Source organism: Schistocerca serialis, chromosome 3 (assembly GCF_023864345.2).
Source record: "Schistocerca serialis cubense isolate TAMUIC-IGC-003099 chromosome 3, iqSchSeri2.2, whole genome shotgun sequence".
NCBI classification, from domain to species: domain Eukaryota; kingdom Metazoa; phylum Arthropoda; class Insecta; order Orthoptera; family Acrididae; genus Schistocerca; species Schistocerca serialis.
In genome coordinates, this window is record NC_064640.1 from 351,558,592 (window position 1) to 351,578,277 (window position 19,686).

The 19,686-nt window shown below is 36.8% G+C and overlaps 1 protein-coding gene and 1 non-coding gene across 2 annotated transcripts in view; one reads left to right on the forward strand and one right to left on the reverse strand.

The window, feature by feature from the left end:
* The window catches only part of LOC126470159 (potassium voltage-gated channel subfamily H member 2), a 670,689-nt gene that overhangs the window by 47,462 nt on the left and 603,541 nt on the right, over positions 1-19,686 (reverse strand). The window lies entirely within an intron of this gene.
* Positions 19,103-19,175, forward strand: Trnat-agu (transfer RNA threonine (anticodon AGU)). The gene has a single exon. It is a non-coding gene; the product is annotated as a tRNA-Thr (tRNA).

The window sequence follows — 19,686 nt, forward strand, 5'->3', positions numbered from 1 at the left end:
AGAATCCACATTACTCTTGAAACAATTCTAATGTTTTGTGGTGATATCTGAAATGTAATGATTCATCTGAACACCACCTTACAGGAAAGGCTGAAATTATACGAAAAGTTATTTAGTTTCGTTGTGATTACTCTCACTCTGTATTGGATTCTTCTGTGATCAAAACTCTTCCTTGAAACAAATGATGAATAATATTCGCTGGAGAAAGACTTGGCATGAGAAGGGATACTGTGTTTTCAGGCATAGTATGTCAATGAAATTTGATACAAACTCAGCTCAATAACAATTTTATCACTTAGGAAGTAAAAAACTTCATCTGTTAGTATTATTGTACAGATATCTTTACAATTTTAATGCTATCAGGGCCACTTAAAAATGAGATACCAATAAATCTAAGAGAATTTATATTATACCAGTATCTTTCCTTTTTATCACAGTGCTTTCAGTTTCAATACAAATTCTTCAAATGTGATGAATTGCTGTTACATTAATCTGCTGGCTTCCTATGTTAAGTTCAACTAAATGAGTATTATCCATGTGATAAATTCTTGTGGAACTTGAAATCATGTATATTTTGCACATTTATCAGCCAGTGTAGCATCCATTGTATCAAAAATTAAATTCTTATACAGAAATTTTCCATTGCCATACAGTATTCATAATCAACTACAGCTTCATAGCCATTTTATCTCAAGACATGTCCTCGTAGCAAAATAACATGCTTCCTGGGCAATATTTTCAGCATGGTAACTGCTTTTTCCCAAGAAGTGAAATTTACATAATAATGTAAACATTTGTAACTGTTGATATCTCAAGTTCCACATCTTAACATGCTTCAAATGTTCCTCTGCTGTTCCTGTTAGTGTATCAAATGGCAAAATTTTCAAGAAACCATTACAGTCCAATTCAGTTGTTGTCTCTCATCTCGGTCTCCTTTCAAGTTATCTTTTTGTAATGTGATGTGTTTATTATCATAATTATACACATTTTGAATGATGCCATTGACATATTGTGATAATGCCTTAATTCAAAATTTTTACTATTTTTATTACACATTAGTCATATAAATATGAATCATAAAATATCTATAATCTGTTGATGGAGCAGCACAGGGAAGGAGGGAGGGAGGGGGAGGAGGAGGGGGAGAGGGGGAGGGGGGCAGGGAGGGAGGGAGGGAGGGAGGGAGGGATGGGGGGGGGAGAGAGAGAGAGAGAGAGAGAGAGAGAGAGAGAGAGAGAGAGAGAGAGAGAGAGAGAGAGAGAGAGACAACAGTAGTATATCTACATCCACATGACTACTCTAAAGTTCACACTTGAGTGCCTACAGAGGGTTCATCAAACCACATTCACACTATTTCTCTACCATTCCACTCTTGAACATCATGTGGGAAAAATAAAAAGTTAAATCTTTCTGTGCGAGCTCTGATTTGTCTTATTTTATTATTATAATAATTTCTCCCAACATAGGTGGAGGCCAACAAAATATTTTTGCCATTGGAGAATAAAGTAGCCGATTGAAATTTCATATAAAGGTGATGATGATGATGATTGGTTTGTGGGTCACTCAACTGCACATTTATCAGCACCCTTACAAATTCCCAACCTTTGCTCAGTCCAATCTCGCCACTTTCATGAATGGTTATGAAGTGAAGAGGACAACAGAAACACCCAGTCACCTCGAAGCAGGTGAAAATCCCTGACTCTGCTGGGAATCAAACTTGGGACCATGTGCTCAGGAAGCAAGAACGTGAACATGAGCTATGGACTTCATATAAAGTTCTCACCACAATGAAAAAAGCCTTTGTCCCAATGGTTGCCAACCTAACTCACATATCACATCCATGATGCTCTCTCCCTTCTTTTGTGATAATACAAAATGAGCTCCCCTTCTTTGAAAATTTTTTTATGTTCTCTGTCAATCTTATCTAGTCCATACTGTGCAGGCAATACACTAGCAAAGGAGACACAAATGTAAGATAGGTAATCTCCTTAGTGAATTTACTGCATTTCCTAGGTGTTTTGTCAATAAAACACATGTGTTTCATTCACCTTCCCCACCACACTATACAGGGTGTTACAAAAAGGTACGGCCAAACTTTCAGGAAACATTCCTCACACACAAAGAAAGAAAATATGTTATGTGGACATGTGTCTGGAAACGCTTACTTTCCATGTTAGAGCTCATTTTATTACTTCTCTTCAAATCACATTAATCATGGAATGGAAACACACAACAACAGAACGTACCAGCGTGACCTCAAACACTTTCTTACAGGAAATGTTCAAAATGTCCTCTGTTAGTGAGGATACATGCATCCACCCTCTGTCGAATGGAATCCCTGATGCGCTGATGCAGCCCTGGAGAATGGTGTATTGTATCACAGCCGTCCACAATATGAGCATGAAGAGTCTCTACATTTGGTACCGGGGTTGTGTAGACAAGAGCTTTCAAATGCCCCCATAAATGAAAGTCAAGAGGGTTGAGGTCAGGAGAGCATGGAGGCCTTGGAATTGGTCCGCCTCTACCAATCCATCGGTCACCGAATCTGTTGTCGAGAAGCGTACGAACACTTCGACTGAAATGTGCAGGAGCTCCATCATGCATGAACCACATGTTTTGTCGTACTTGTAAAGGCACATGTTCTAGCAGCACAGGTAGAGTATCCTGTATGAAATCATGGCGGTGAATCAAGGAAGTACAGTACATACTGATGAAACTAAAATGAGCTCTAACATGGAAATTAAGCGTTTCCAGTCACATGTCCACATAACATCTTTTCTTTATTTGAGTGTGAGGAATGTTTCCTGAAAGTTTGGCCATACCTTTTTGTAACTCCCTGTATATGTAATTGTTCCAAGGCAAGTTGTTCATAATTTCTATCCCTAGGTATTTATTTGAATTAACAGCCTTTAGATTTATGTGATTTATCATGTAACAAAAATTTAATCGATTCCTTTTAGTATTCTTGTAGATGACCTCACACTTTTCATTACTAAGAGTCAGTTATCATTTTTCACACCATACAGGTATCATGTCTACATAATTTCGCAAATGGTTTTGATTTTCTGATGACTTTACAAGATGGTAAATGACAGCATCATCTGCAAACAATGTAACAGAGCTACTTAGATTGTCTCCTAAATTGTTTATATAGATTAGGTAAATCAGAATGCCTGTAACACTTCTTTTGGGAGCCCCAGATATCACTTCCGTGTTTCTCAATGACTCTCTGTCAATTACCACAAACTGTGACCTTGTTGATACAAAATCATGAATCCAGTTGCACAACTGAGGTGATACTCCATAGGCATACAGTTTGATTAGAAATTGCTTGTAAGGAATGGTATCAAAAGCCTTCTGGAAATCTAGAAATATGGAAGCAATTTGAGATCATATGTCAATAAAGCTCATTATGTCATGAGAATAAAGCAACAGTTATGTTGAACAAGAATGATAGTTTCTGAATCCAAGCCAACTATATGTCAATAGATCATTTTCATTGAGTTACTTCATATTATTCAAACACAGCATATGTTCCAAACTCCTACTGCAAATCAATGCCAGTGATTTGGGTCTGTAATTCAGTAGATTACTTCCATTTCCTTTCTTGAGGATTGATGTGACCTGTGCAACTTTCCAGTCTTTAAGTATGACTCTTTCACTGAGTGACTGGTTGTATATGACCGCTAAATAGGGAGTTATTACATCAGCGCACTCTGAAAGGAACCTAATAGGTATGCCATCTGGTCCAGAAGCCTTGCTTATGAAGTGATTTGAGCTGCTTCACTACACTGAAGGTCAAGGTTGTATGGAGGACATGACAAGATTAGCTCCTGCCAAGGGTGTATTCACAAAGGGGGCACGAAAATTGACCAAAGAAAACTATAAAGAACAACAGTTTAAGAATTAACTGGAAGAGGTACGCAATTTTTCCTACTCCTTTTGTTACTGCTTTGTACTTAAGAGAAGCTGCCTTTCCCTCAGCCCACACAACTGTAAATGCATTCTTTTGTCACAGTGTGATTTCTGGCATGTCATTGTGTCCAAGTAGCACCATAGAGAAATGCCTGCTACCGAACAGACATGCACCAGGCTCACAAAACTGTCACCTTCACAGCTCACTAATCTTCAGCTATACAGTTTTTTCTGCCACTTCACTACTGTATTGTACGAGCATCTGCTGTAGCAAATATCATATTTGATCAAAGGCTTCCAATTTTGCTGATTTCTGCTGATGGAAAATTGGAGTGAGATGTGGCAGCACAGGAAGCAAGTAGAAAAGATGGAGTGGATAGCTGAATTTACTAGCCAACTCAGCCCCAAGTATTGTTGCATGGTCTGCTCTGCAAAGAAAACAGAATTAAAGATCAAAAATGTGAATCAAGTTTGGAGTTTAGCATCCTTTCACTGACAAGATCATTAGAGCCAGATGACAAGCTCAGATAAAGGAAGGACGAAGAAGAAAATCAGCCATGCCCTTTCAAAGGAACCATCCCTGCAAGTGATTAAGGGAAATCATGGTAAATCTAAATCTGGATGGCTGTATGGGGATTTGAATTGCTGTCCTCTCAAATGTGAGTCCAGTGTACTAACAACAATGCCACCTCACCCACTAACTAAACAACAAGCCTTCTATGTATCTGCTATGCAAATAAAAAAATTTTATAAAACCAACTGTTTAATCATATTACAGGATTTGTTATTTGAGATGGCTATATATCATTGGAGGGTTGTGTAAACAAACGTACGCTTTGCCATTGGTCATAAGCTCCATTGCTCAAGCACCTGGTATTATGAGACCACTGGACGTGGACCTAGTATATTTTGATATAGCATCATTTTTGCTATCTCGTCTGATGAACAAATATAGCTACTTACAATTCACCTTTGATCTTCCAAAATATTAACAATAATCCATACCCCAGGATAGGATCCCCTACAAAATATCATATGGGCACCCTTGATCTTCACTATAATAAATCTCCTTCTTCCTGTGTTTCCCAGTCACTGACTAACACATTTTCTTCTTACCTTTCATCTTTCCCTACTCCTTTTCTCTTTAAATTTTCATTTTAATTTGTTCCAAACTTTTTTTCTCTTGTTTCCTATGATATTTTATTCCGAAACCACTGTTCTTTTATGTGTATATTGACTTTAATTTGTTTACTTATTCTGTTCAAAAAAATGGTTCAAATGGCTCTGAGCACTATGGGACTTAACAGCTGTGGTCATCAGTCCCCTAGAACTTAGAACTATTTAAACCTAACTAACCTAAGAACATCACACACATCCATGCCCGAGGCAGGATTCGAGCCTGCGACCGTAGCAGTCGCGCGGTCCCGGACTGCGCGCCTAGAACCGTGAGACCACTGCGGCCGGCACTTATTCTGTGCACTTATTAATTTCAGCTGACTTTCATTTATTTTTCTTTGTGCTTATTTCATAATATCCCTTGCATCTATCATGGCCATCAACATTTGTTGATAGGTGTCACTTACTCCAGTGATCATAAAATCTCAATTTTATCTCAATTTTGATACTGTAGATCTCTCCTACTTTTGGGTTTTGGGTGCCTGTGCACTATTCTGTCATCTCCAGATAATGTCCACTTTCTGTATTTTGTTCCCTGGTTCTGGAAAAAGGTGTCATTTTTGATATGTTTAAAATTTCATAATTATTATTACTCAAATTCAGTGCTATTGTCATGAACTTCTCAACTATTCACTTTACTTGATTGTTTCATGCCTATTTATCCATACCCAACACTTTAATGCTCTACTTTTTGTATAATATTTTAGATAGTGGACATTGGTAGATTTGTTGATTTATTGTATCATGTGTCTAAACACATGGCAACAAAAAATAGTAATCAGAATTCACAGAATATTATCAATAAGAAGACAGAATGATAATGGAAATTCCTTGCTGGAACAATATGTAAAATACGGGAAAGGCAATCACTCACCTATAGTGGACTGATGTGTGGAACATAGACACACATAACAGAAAACAGTATTCACACTAGCTTTTGAGCGAGCTAGTAGAAATACTGTTTTCTCATCTATGTGTCACACATCTATCTGCTATAGGTGAGTGATTGTCTTTCCCCTATTTTATGTATTGATTATCTGGTAGTGTGAATGAAAATTCTATATCAAGAGACCAAAGAAGAAATTTTATTTGAAAAGGTGTTGTAGTATGTACTGAAATGACATTTTATTATGCCCTAGAATATATTACTTCTTTAGAGTATCAAATATAATCAAGAGAGGCACTAGATCATTATTTCTATCTCATTATTTTAGTTCTGCTCATCAAAACAGAATTCATTTCGCATTTATTACTAGTTCATGTGATCACAAACTACAAGAGGAATAATTTCTAGGCTATGCATTCCCTGTAGCAGGAAAATTATGGGTTTCACTCATAATGTTATTTGAGAACACAGTCTCAAAAATATGATGCAATTTACAGTACTTCTTATGAAACTCTAACCATCCTGAGAACAGTTAGTATTCATCAGAGGTGCACTCCTCAAGAAGTACTATAATATACAATATGTTTCACCATTATAGATAATGAGCCTCTACTTCAATTGTCTGGTGAAACATAATGTATTATGAATAAAAATATGAATATTTATAAACTACAGTTTGCTGCAGCAAAAGACCATAATATAGAACTTCCATCTCAGCATTCAAATGTGTCAATAATATGTAGCAGAAAACATTATGTAACAATGGCATATATTACATTACTGACACTTGAGCTTCTAAAACTTGGTGTTATATTTTGACATTCAGTTTTGCTTTCATGCAAACCTACATACTGGACAAATTGTAATATACAGGTGCAGACGTTTGCTTACAAGACTCACAAATATGTACATCACTTGTATGCACATAAATGCTTTATTCACAGCCTAAACCATGTTTCTTGCCATTAAAAATCACTGAATACTCAGAATTTTTGCAGAGAATATATCAGACAATAATGAACTTTCACGAACCTCACAAAACATTTATCAGTCCCAAATATTATTCATATTCTAAATGCCAAATTTTAGTAAATAACTTGAACATAGAATGGCTCTTTCACAATGCAGCACAATGCCTGCTGTTTTGAAACTTGCAAGTAGTTTAAAACTGTTCTGAATGGCCAGAACTCATGATCAGTTGGGTTAAATTTGCCAAGAAGTTTCAAAACCACAGTATACATTCTGCTGCAAAATGAAAGATCCCAAGTGGAAATAAATTCCTAGGCTGTGGCTATACCACTTCTCCAAAGGTTTGGCAAATTATGCTAGAGAATTTTGAGAAGTCAGTAAAGAATGAAAAGGTAGTGTCAGAACTGAATCTGCGAGGATGGGTTGGTGCCTGGGTAGCATTGACCATGAAAGCCAATGTTTCCAGTTTGAGTTCCAATCAAGCACATAGTTTTAAACTGCCAAAAAATATCAATTAATACAAATTCTAGAGCAGCAGCTGTTCACCTGTTGCTTCATTTCATGCAAATAAAAACAAAAAGACTACAGACACTGTGAATCATACATAGAAGGTGCCTGGTATATTGGGACAATATAAATTACCAGGATTTATTGCCAATACAATATTGCACTCCACTCCAATGGAATGATGACAATGAAAATTTGTGCCATACCAGGACTCGAACCTGGATTTCCTACTTTAGATGAGCATTTGCCTTAACTGCTTTGGCTATTCTTTCATGGCTCACTTCCAGACCCAAACTTCCATATGTTATCATTTCTGCATCACCACCTATCTTGTACACAGATTATGTAGTTCCCATAAAGGAAAGGACATTTTTCTTGTTCTGCAAGTGATAGTTGTTCTAAAATGATCTATGTTCCATCAAACTTTCTTTATGAATCAGATTTATTTAATACTGTCAATTGTTTTCTGTTTCTCAGGCCTTCCATTTTTTTTTTTTTTTTTTTTTTTTTTTTTTTTTTTTTTTTTTTTTCCCCATTAAGAAACCATCGTCTAGCACTCTCACTAATGTAGTAAAATGTCTTATGCTCATACAGAACTAAAATCTTAAATTCTTGTACATTTAAGGTTAGTTGTTGGATGTTATAGATGCACTTATGTTATGGCAATGGATTTATACTTTTCTATACTTTTCCAGGAAATGAAAGATGAAATTTTTTCTTCAGATATCTTCAAGATTATCACCTATAAGTGCACGTGCACACTACCGAAAATTTCAAATATTAACTAAGGGATTAGCCAACTTGACTTCATTATCCAGTACATTCCGTTTGTTAATCACAATCAGTTGGTGTAATTAGGAGTAGTTTACCTAAAACCTGTGCTAATTGCAAATAACAATGACTGCAACTTTGTTATGATTGTTCATATGTAAACATGCACCCAACTGTTAACTTTCAGATAAAGTAGATCAAAAGTATACATAGGTAAGTGAAGCATTTATGCAGCGAATGCTCGAAATATGTCAGTAACTTTTGTCTCCATTTTGTTTCAGTAATTAGCACTCTTACCTAAAATATTGTTACTGAAATAGAATACCAAATTTTGGCAAACTAGAGAGCACACTTCAGTACCAATTACTGTTTTATGTAAAAGTCTTCTGTCACACAAATCTTATTCCACTGTCCAGTTATTCAAAACTAGAAATCCTTAAGTGTAAGTTGTAAAAAGACAGTAGACAATGACAGCTGAATGGATTGCTAATTATTGTAATATTATAAAATAAAGGCTGCTGGGATCCACTTTAGTCAGTCTGTGCAAGTGTATAATGTGAGTAAGATCAGTGTCTAAAAATGTACACTGTACAAATTACAATTTGTACAATGTGCCAATTTTTATCCAAATTGTGAATCCAGGAGACCTTTCAGTAATTCAGTGACTGGTTACAATTATTGACTGTCACCTTGCAGCTAACTTCATGAACTGTATTAATCTTCAATAACGTTTACTGTCAATAGGACAGCACTGTGCACTGTGTTATTTCCGAATTATACTTACTGTGCACTTTCTTTTTACTGTTGATATGATTTCTGCTTGAAAGGACAGGGATTTAAGATAGTTGATCAGTGATTGTGTTAATTAAATGCCTGTAACGTGTAAACTTCTTTCACTTCAGTGTTAGGCTACTGCACTCGAACAGTCACATTATAAGCCACCAGCTGACTGTGGTATGTGGCTAGCTGTTTATCTGTGCATAAATTATAGTAGATGAGACTCAATTTGGCCATAAACTGTAGGTTATTTAATATCAAAGTGCAATTAAATTGTTTTGGACTGTAAACTTAGTGTGGACCACACCATTCAAAATAGCCTACTTTAGACAATCACTCTTCAGCCACATTTGACAGACAGGGCATATTTGCACATGTAACTATGGCTACACTTCTTAGTTAATGCAGCTGCAAAATTATATCATTGTACAACACATCATTCAGGAGATATGACATCATAAAGTGAAATTGAAGATAAAATTTGCTAGAGATACAGGTGCACAAATATGTGTGAGTTATACTAAACAGATATGTGACATGTGTACATGCAGAAAATGCACTCGGTAAAAGTCTCCTCGTAAACCCCTGAATCATTTTCAACTAAACTTGATACAAATATTACTTAGTACTTGGAAAGAAATACTCTGAGGGTAAGAACCAGAAACCTCCTATTACAGTGGGTGTGACACTGTGAAGAGAGAAGGGGAGTAGGACTGAAAGGGAAGGGGAGATGGACAGAGAAAGAAAGAGGAGGAGATGGAGAAAGCAACAAAAGAGGAGGAGATGGACAGAGAGAGGGAGGAGGATGAGATGGTCGGAGAAAGGAAAGTGAAGGAGGTGGACAGAAAGTGGGGAGGAGCAGATAGGCCGAGAGACAGGGAGGAGGAGATGGACAGAGAGAGGCAGGAGGAGGAGATATATAGGGAAGGAGCAGATGGACAGAGCCCCCTCCCCTCCTGCCTGCCTCCACCACCACAGTTGGGGTACCCTCTCCCAGAAATATACTACTGTCCCACTTGATGCTCCCTCAACAGAGAAGGCTGTGAGCCAGTAGATATAAAATATCACATCCCAGAGCCAAACTCATTGCCTGAAGTAGACATTTAGGAAGTTGCTGAAGTATTGCTCCAAGATGATGCTGCTGCTCAGCTGATAACCTGAGATGATTTCATCAGTTATGTGGTGTTTTCTCAGGCGTGAAGTACCCACAAGGACTAGAAGATTTAATCCAACAATGATTCAGACAATAAAAGGCAAGGTGTTTAATAGCACCACATAAATATTTCTTGAACACAACAATGCCTATTTATGCTTTGACGTTAATAATAGAGGCAATTTGAATATCAGAATGTTTGTTGGTGGGTTCTGCTTTCATGAAATATTGTTATTAAACTCTAAAAGAGGAGTCACTATCAGCACCAATGCATTCTCCATTAAGCTGAATAAGTTTATGTGTGACCACTGAACTGCTGTTACACATTTTGTAATCTGTGGTACTTACAACTTGAATTCACAAAAGAGGTGTACTGGCACATCAAGGAATAGATAAGTGCAAATTTACACATATATTGCAGCCTCTGACCCACCTTCACCATTTTCAACAAAAAGACCAGCTAGAAGCTCAAAATCTAACTGAGCATTCAATTTGTTAATGATACTTTAAGAATCACATCAGGTTTCATAGCACTAAGGAAAGTCTGTCATTGTGTTGACTTGGAGACAATATTGCAGTCATATTTTGCATGCTTCCACTCCCTCCTGTCCTCTGCATTGGGATTTTTGATTGATCAATCCATTTATTGGCAGTCTATTACCCTACTTAATCACGCAGAAGGACATATAAAATTAACATTCCTCCAGGGAGCTTGAAATCTTTTCCCTTAGGTATTCGTAAATTTATTCTTTAATACTATTTTCTCGCTGTTCACAAAAGACATCTGCAGACAAACAATGACACACAAAATCAAAGAAAAGATATGGAAATAAAGTGTGGATCAACTTTCTGTCATTGTCTAGGTTTCTGAGAAATTATTAGACAAATTTAAAGCATATCATATTAACTCCTCATTTGTATATTACACAGATGTCTGGATCCCTGGAGAAGTAAATACAAATTTCTGTTCTTACAGCCATTAAATCAGTGATCATACACATATCTACAAGATGTGTATAACAAGTTCAAAAAATTGTATAATAAAACTAAAATGACAGAAAATAGAAGCAAAATACTGAGACTTGTCTTCAAAGCAATCTACATTGTTGATAATTCACTTTTGACAACACTTGCAAAAGCTCCTGGAAACTGTTAGCAAAGACTTCTTTAGAAACTGACGTAAGTCAGATGTCTTTAAACATCTGAAAAACTTGAAGCAGACATCCACAAACTGTTGCCATGTTGATTGGTATCCTTCCCTAGACCGAACTAGTATCTGTAAGTATGTTCCTCTTTCTTACTGGTTTGAAGGAAAGGTGAAACTTGGTCACACATGTCAAAGACACTTACACTTATTTTTATCTTTATTGCCCAAATTAGGAATACATCTTCCGCTTATACAAATCTTCCCGAATGATGTCATTAACATTATCCTTGTTAATCAGCATTTTCTCTAACATTGAGCTCTGGAACAGTACCCCATTCTGTGCCAGCTTCTGTTGAAATTGCTTTATGTTACCTGCCGTTATGCTTGCTGAAAGCGAAAATTTAACAAAGAACATTTTAACAACATCCCTCTCATATCAAAAGTATTTGAACCAGTTTAGATACATTTTCTATTCATAGCATCTGCACTTGAACCAGTATCACAGATATTTCCATCTACATTTCTTGAAATCTATGAAAAATGTTGACGTATATGTGTTGCTTCTATGTGGTACATCTTGGGAGAATGAGACAGCAAGGAATTGACAACACTATTTTTGATTCCTCATTGTCTCATCCTCCCTGTTGTGGCAATTCAAGTAACATTGCAAGCATTACGTGATGAATTTAGTGGAATATATAAGGACGCAGATGGTGTGACATATGAAAGCTTGGGTTGGTCCGGGAAGCGTGCACAGATAATGCAACTGCTTGCTTTAAGCAGGAAATCTGGGTTTGAGTCCTGGTCTGGTACAAGTTTTCATATGTCAATGTTGGGTAGTAGATCTATACCTTATATAGTTGATGCCAAGGAATTTACAGTCATCAAATTAATTTCAAAGTAATAATAATCCACCAGAGCAGCTTCTTTTGTACTTTATCTACTGCTACCAGTTTTGCATAACAACTCATTCTCAAGCAGTACCGAGACACAACTGAACTATTATCAAAATTGTCTGGCATTTACTTTACACAGGTTGAACAAAAATATCAAAATATCAAAACATAAAAAACACAGGAAACCTGTTGGTTTTCAAAACAGCTTCCAGTCATCTCAGAATGGATAAATACAGGCCCTGTATGGTTTTCAGGAGACTGTTATGTAATTTTTCCTGCAAAGTACTGACTAGTTCAGATGTAATGATGATGGAGGTGGATAGTGATCACACACAATTCTCTCCAAAATGGACCACAAAGGCTCAATAAATATTGAGATTTGGTGACTGTGGTAGCCAGGGAAGACGTGACAGTTCATCCCCATGCTCACAAAATCACAGCTATGTGAACAGGGGCTCTGTGATCTTGGAACATAGTATCGCCATTAGGGAACAAACATTCTACCATTGGATGTACTTGACCTGTCAAAATGGTCACACAAACCTTGTCTCGAATGTGACTTTATGGAGAAACCATGGGGTCTGTGGAAAATCATGATATGACTGCCCAAATCATCTCTGAAATCCCACTACATTTCACTCTTAGGGTGTAAACTAAGCCAGAAGTTGGGAACAGTGTGAAGTGAAACTCATCCAGCCAAATGTCCAGTCCAGGTTTTATTGCTCCAGCAACATGTTTTCCCATTGTGGACATTTGCATCACTGATGTGTGCCCATGGAATTCCAGTTCGCCCTACAATTGCCAATTTAAAAATGGTTCAAAATGGTTCAAATGGCTCTGAGCACTATGGGACTTAACACCTGAGGTCATCAAGAACTTAGAACTACTTAAACCTAACTAACCTAAGGACAGCACACACATCCATGCCTGAGGCAGGATTTGAACCTGCCACCATAGCAGTCTTGCAGTTCCAGAATGAAGTGCCTAGAACTGCTCGGCCACACCGGCCGGCTGCCAATTTAAAAAGCTCCCTTTGTGTAGTTTTGGTGCTGACAGGGTTTGTGAGTGTGACATTCAATTCTGCAGTTGTCCTTCTCTTATTTTTAATCACATTTCTCTTCAGTGACCTTCTGTCATGATTACACACACTTTTGTCCACATTGTAACTTACCACACACTGTTTTCTGCTTTCTGTGTAAGCAGTATAAATTTTTGAGATGGTTCCTGTTTGCTATGGACGCACCCACCATATGGGCACCACAATTTGTCCAAATTCAAATTCACTTTGCTCTGATACAATGTTCTCACAACTACACAGAAGACTGTCAAAATCCATTTTAATTTATCAAGCTGATGTGAGACAGAAATGTATTGTGTTCTGGGTACATGGCATAACAGAATGAGAGGAATTCTGATATGTGATCTACAGGATATGTTTCATAGTGAAGTATTGGCTGTCAAAGAGAAACACACTTCAGATCCAAAGAAAACAGCAAGTATAAAGTTGACATACTTGGTCTTACAGCTTGAAAATTATTGTTGAATGAATATTTATCATGTTTGAAAGTCCCTGGCAAGTTAAAACTGTGTGGCAGATAGGGACCTTTGCCTTTCAAGAGCAAGTGCTCTACTGACTGAGCCATCCAAGCACAACTGAATTTATCATTTTTGTTCTGCTTGGTCTTTTTAATAATAGTTGCATCATAACTGGTGACAGTGAAGTTATCTTTTTAAATCAGCTTGTGTATTATTCTATATTATAATTCAAGAAAGCATAAGTGATATTAAAGCCTAACATCATACTATAGATACACCAAAGTCCCTGGGATGTCAGAGTTACAAGTAGAAATTTCTATTTTTTGACATTATGTTCATACATGCATCTCTTAGTCACAGTCATGCATTTCATTTTGTTAAGATTCTTGCATCAAATTTATATTATCTGCCTGTTTAATTTAATTACGATGAATTTGTTCCAGTAAGATTTTCCTGTCTACTTGCATACTCTGTAATGCATATGTATAAACAACTAAATATGCATAAGAGCACTTCACAGTTGACAGAAACAAGTTCAAGTCTGTTAATCAGTTGAAATACCTGGAACGTTGCTACAGTTGTAATAATCAAATACCCATATATGTAAATGGGGGTCTCCAAACTACGGTCTATTTGACAACTAAAAATGAACAGTAAATCACACATTCTCTATAAACTACTGTTCTGTAAAGCAAAAGCTCCAACAATTCTGTATTCAATCAGCTGCACTGATCACAATATATCTAGCGCCACAGTTGCCACCTGCACCACTGCCCGGGCTTCCACAATGATGCTGCAAATTCTCTGTAATGATGTTCCAAGGTCTTTTCTTTGATGGTGCATGGTAACACTTCCCCTTACAGTATCTGCTTATGAATTATGATTTTAATTTGCCACCATTAAGGAAAACGAATTCATTAAAGATGCCCGTACTACAAATAAGAAATTATGAACCTCCATTCTAAATCTGTTTGAGTAACAATTTTTCAGAACTGAATGCATTTACCTATTCTGTATGGATTCGAGTAAGATTCAGGAATGAATCGAGCTTATTAAGTGAAGTAACACTTTACAGTGAAAAATTTACAACGAAAATAAATCATACAAAATATGTACAGCACTCAGTTGTTTTTAGGAGCAATTATGATGTTTTGATCTGTAATTTTTTTCATAGAATGTTTTTTCACAAATATAAGTAGTGCTGAAAGTAGGAAAAAATCCTTGTACAAACTTATGCAACTGGTCAAACAGTATAAAATTCATACAATCATGAATTTAAATATTTATCCTTATAAAAGTCACTACACTGCAATTCAACCCTTTCTGTTTAAAGTTCTGGGGTACAAGTTTCTATATCGGCATTAAAAGAATTTTGAAAATTTTGATAGTGATTTCAAATGAATCAAAATCTAAAAAATGAGACTCATAATTTATTTTTGAAGCACTCAAAGTTTCAATAGAGATTGATATAGTTGATACACCACATAGCTGCTTATAATGAAGTAATCTTTATTTACGACAGTCTGTTTTGGCTTAGTCACAATTTTCAAGTACCTGCAATTACAATTTTGGTGAGAACAGGTATGAGTACCAAAACAGACCTCATAAATAAAGATTACTTATTATAAGCAGCTATTTGGTGTATCAACTATAACAATCATGTCGTTATCAGACACATATTATGCTGCTGGCTGTAAAGAAGGAAAATTTCAATAGAGAAGTCTACTGGAAGCGGAGTCTCTGAGTCCTGACTGAATATTTTACATGTATTAAAATTTGTGAAACATTTTTCATTGAATTGAGACCGAAACAAAACAACTTTTTATCAGAAGGATTAAATATGGGTGTACAAATCAGGCAGTAACTGGTTTTCTACTAATAACTTCAAATTAAGGTCATTCGTATATTTAATTAAAACTGTATAGAATGGTAACTACCATGCCCACTCACTGTTTTTAACAGCCAGAGGATGATTACTTCATTCAAGAACATTTTGTTGTTATTTGGATTGCAAAAAATCGCTTCAGAGTTTTCTGACAGTTAGGTCAGTGTAATGCTTCATAATACAAGTCATTTTCTCCACATTGCACTTGATTTATCTTTAAGGCAATTTTAATTAAATCAAATTAAGCACACAGTATCTTCACTAAGAAACTGCAGTCACAAAACACATTAGTCTCACTATATTTTGTTTTCAGAGTGCACATGTTGCCACTAACCACAAGATGGTGCTGTAGCCTACTACTGCACTTCTCTACACTCCAGGAGGCATCACTTCTATATGTTTAGCACTGTTGGAAGTAATCATAACAATATGTAAAGTGCAGTATGCACATCAGCTATCACCACAACAATGAAATGACTTGGACACTTGCCCGTAAGAGATGACAGACATTGCAGAGTGGAGTCCACCCGACTACGTGTGCCACAGATATCATCAGAAGCAAAAATTTATGCTTAATTTAACACTACAGCATGTTGGTATGATGAACTTGAGTCTGTACAAGTCTTCTGGAGCCTTGCCAGCTGTGACCTCAGGGAATGAAGAGGTAACTGCTATTACCACCAAGTGGCGAGAAATCTTGCAGTGGGAAGATACCCACAGTGCTGATACCATATGCATCTCATGCTATGTTGTGATCACTTGCTGTGATGGTAATGAATAACAGAAGTAAGCAGATTTTCATAAAAGTGCATTACAATGTCCTTCACAAGTGGTATTTATTTGTAAAAGCATTTATGAAATGAAATTAAGGCCGCAGCTTGAGGTCAAACAATAAGCAGTTCACTTTGTAACAACTACTGCGGGGTCATTCAGCGTCAGTTTGTAAATATTGGCAGCAGTGGTAAGCTTCAAAAACACTTCTGAACTGTACCGAGGAGTTCTGAGCAGTACTAACGAACACAGACTTAAAGGGAGCCAGAGGTGGTCAAATCCAAAAAATTACATTTTTTTCTTTTTTTGCTACTGAAAATTAATTGGAACATTCCTCTTTAATTTAAACTTTGAATTATTGTTCTACTCGCCCTAGAAGTGGAGTTATTACCATTTTCCCCCACGCCTGCAGAGGAAATGGGCGGCCGCTGAATGCATCTAACACCCTCTTGTGACTTCCTGGCGAACTGCTTGGAATTTTCTCAGCCTGTTACGCATACAGCACCTAATGTTATGCATACAGCGAGTGTGCAAGGGTTGGCTACATTGTTTTCTGTGACAAATATTACCCGTATTTCCTTACAGCTTACTCCTATTTTCCTCAGAATTTCAAACATCTTGCTCCATTTAATATTGTCGTACACTTTTGTTCTGGTTACGATGCCGCATTTTAGTAACCATATATAAGAAGAGGAAGAATGTAGGGAAAAGAAAATTAACACTAATACCAAGTTGCGATACTACAATGAATAAGAGCGCGGAACATCGTCTCTTTGCTGTTTACCGTTTCAAATTAGTTCAGTGTTGCGCCTGTTGTTGGTAGTATTATACTTCTTGTGTAAAGCGGGTAATATGCAGTATGTACAATAAAACAATAAAACCAATTTTTCATGGCTTAGCACAGCCAGAATTGTTACACAAATGTCTACACGGAAAGACGCAGAATCCTAATGAGAGCGTAAGCAATTTGATTTGGAAAGTGATTCCTAAAAGGGTGTTTGTATGTATAAAAACACTGCACTTTGGCATTTATGACGCAATAGAAGCCTACAACCAAAGGAACAGTGTGAAGTTCTGAAGGCATTAGGATTTACAGCTGGGGTGAACACTGTATGAGCACTAAGAAATATTGACAGAGAAAGGATAAGAGGAGCAGAAAGAAGAGAAAGGCATATGACGTATGATGGAACAACAGGCCAGAAAAGAAGACAGAAGAGGAAGCTTTTGGAGAATGAAGAAGAAGACCCTGATAATCCATTCTATAGTGCAGGAATGTATTGAGAAACTTTGATAGCCATTTCCCGTAAATTATAATTTTTCGAATATAAGGAACATTTTCTCAAAATCCACTCAAGCTAGAGAGATGAAATTTTTATACAGCACTCCTAGTGGTCAAACTTACATTGTAGCACAGCCATTTGGCAATATGTTCAGTAGTTTCATTTCAGTTTAATTATAAAGCAATTATTTGTAAAAAAAATTTGGGTCATTAATAAAAAAAATAATTGGAAGGAAACTAGAAAAGATACTCCAAAATCCCTCTGTCATAACTGCAATACTAAACCACTCTATATGTAAAAAAAGAATTCAAATTTTTCTATTTGGTAGTTTATTCATAAATGTTCTTCAAACTTAGTGATTTTAACATGGGCAGCATAGGCACCTCCGGCCCCCCTTAAGAAGACTTAAGACAGACTGTAGCTAGACCTCAGCCCTTAGGATTTTGTGGAAATGTTTGGAGACCCCTGATGTAAATCAAAGAATTTCTGCCGGCTCCGGATGTCTGTATGCCCTCAAAGATACATTAAAGACTGAAGCCATGTCACATGCTGTAAAAATGAAGATCTACAGTGCTGTTATATGTTCCATTGTCCTCTACAATTCAGTAAACTGAACACTAATTAAAAGGGAGATACAAAAGTTTCTAGCATTTGAAGGAAATGTGATGAGAAATCTGGGACCCCATAAGAGATGGAGATAATTGGAGAGCAAGAAAGAATAATGAAATTTATGAGATCATGAACTAGCCGATGTTTTACAATATCAAAAGAGCAAACAACTCCAATGGACAAGTCACATAATCCATATGCCAGAGACATGACTTATAAACAAGCTTTCATTCCCACATTACAACAAAAAGACTCCTGGGTAGGCCAAGAAACAGATGGGCAGACAATATAAAAAAAGATGTGGAAGCTTTGAATGTAGTCAATTTGGAGAAAACAACATGCAGAAAGCAGTGGAAACTTATTGTTGAGACATGAAGGAATTACAGATGTTGGTTGCGAGCAGGCATTGGTGGAAATCATAGGGAATAGTTGAAAATTTGTGCAAGACCCGGATTCGAATCCGAGTTCCCTGTGCACTAGGCAAATGCTCTGACCACTGAGCTGTCCAGAAACAGTGGTCATTGCAACCGTATGGACTTCACTAGCACACCTCCTGTCAGGTGCACATTCCCAACTTATCCAAACTCTTATTATGTAGTGCCCTTGCACATTATCCTCATTACTCATGGCATTTTGCTGATTCTTCTAATAATTGGAGCCTGGTGTGCATCTGCATGGAAGAGATCATTGTGTGTGTGTGTGTGTGTGTGTGTGTGTGTGTGTGTGTGTGTGTGTGTGTGTGTGCTGTCTATCCTTCCAGACATGTCTGAAAGAACAGACACCATTTTGATCCAGCAGCTATTATGCAGTTTCAATGACCACTGTGCTCAGATGGCTTAGTGGTCAGAGCATCTGCCTAGTAAGCAGGAGCCCCAGGTTCGAATCGTGGTCTGGCACAAATTTTCAACTTTCCTCATTGATTTAAATCAATGCCCACTCATAAACTCTGTAATTTCTTTATGTCTTAATTCATAATCACTGTTGGATGAAATTGGTGTCTGTTCTTTCAGACATGTCTGGAAGGACACACAGCACATATATACTTATTGCTGATGCAGCACTTAGTCTACAGGGTCAGTGACCAATGGAAAAGAAAAGAAAGAAATTTTTTTCTGTCACATTAATACTGAAGGACTCATGCAGTTTATTGTTTGATAACCTGATCAGTACTAATTAATGGAATGTGTGGATCCCATTGTAAACAGTGTATGCAGTTATCACTTTATGTGCGGTATGTGTTTATTCTTAAAATCTATTCTTTACAACAGAATGCATGTGCATGTGTGACTAGTACAGTGCTTCCAACAGGCTTTCAACCATGGATGGTTCAATATCTTCACAGGAGATGAACACAACAGTGTTGCTTTAATCAGTTGTATTCTAAAAGAAGTTTCTGCCTCAATGGATA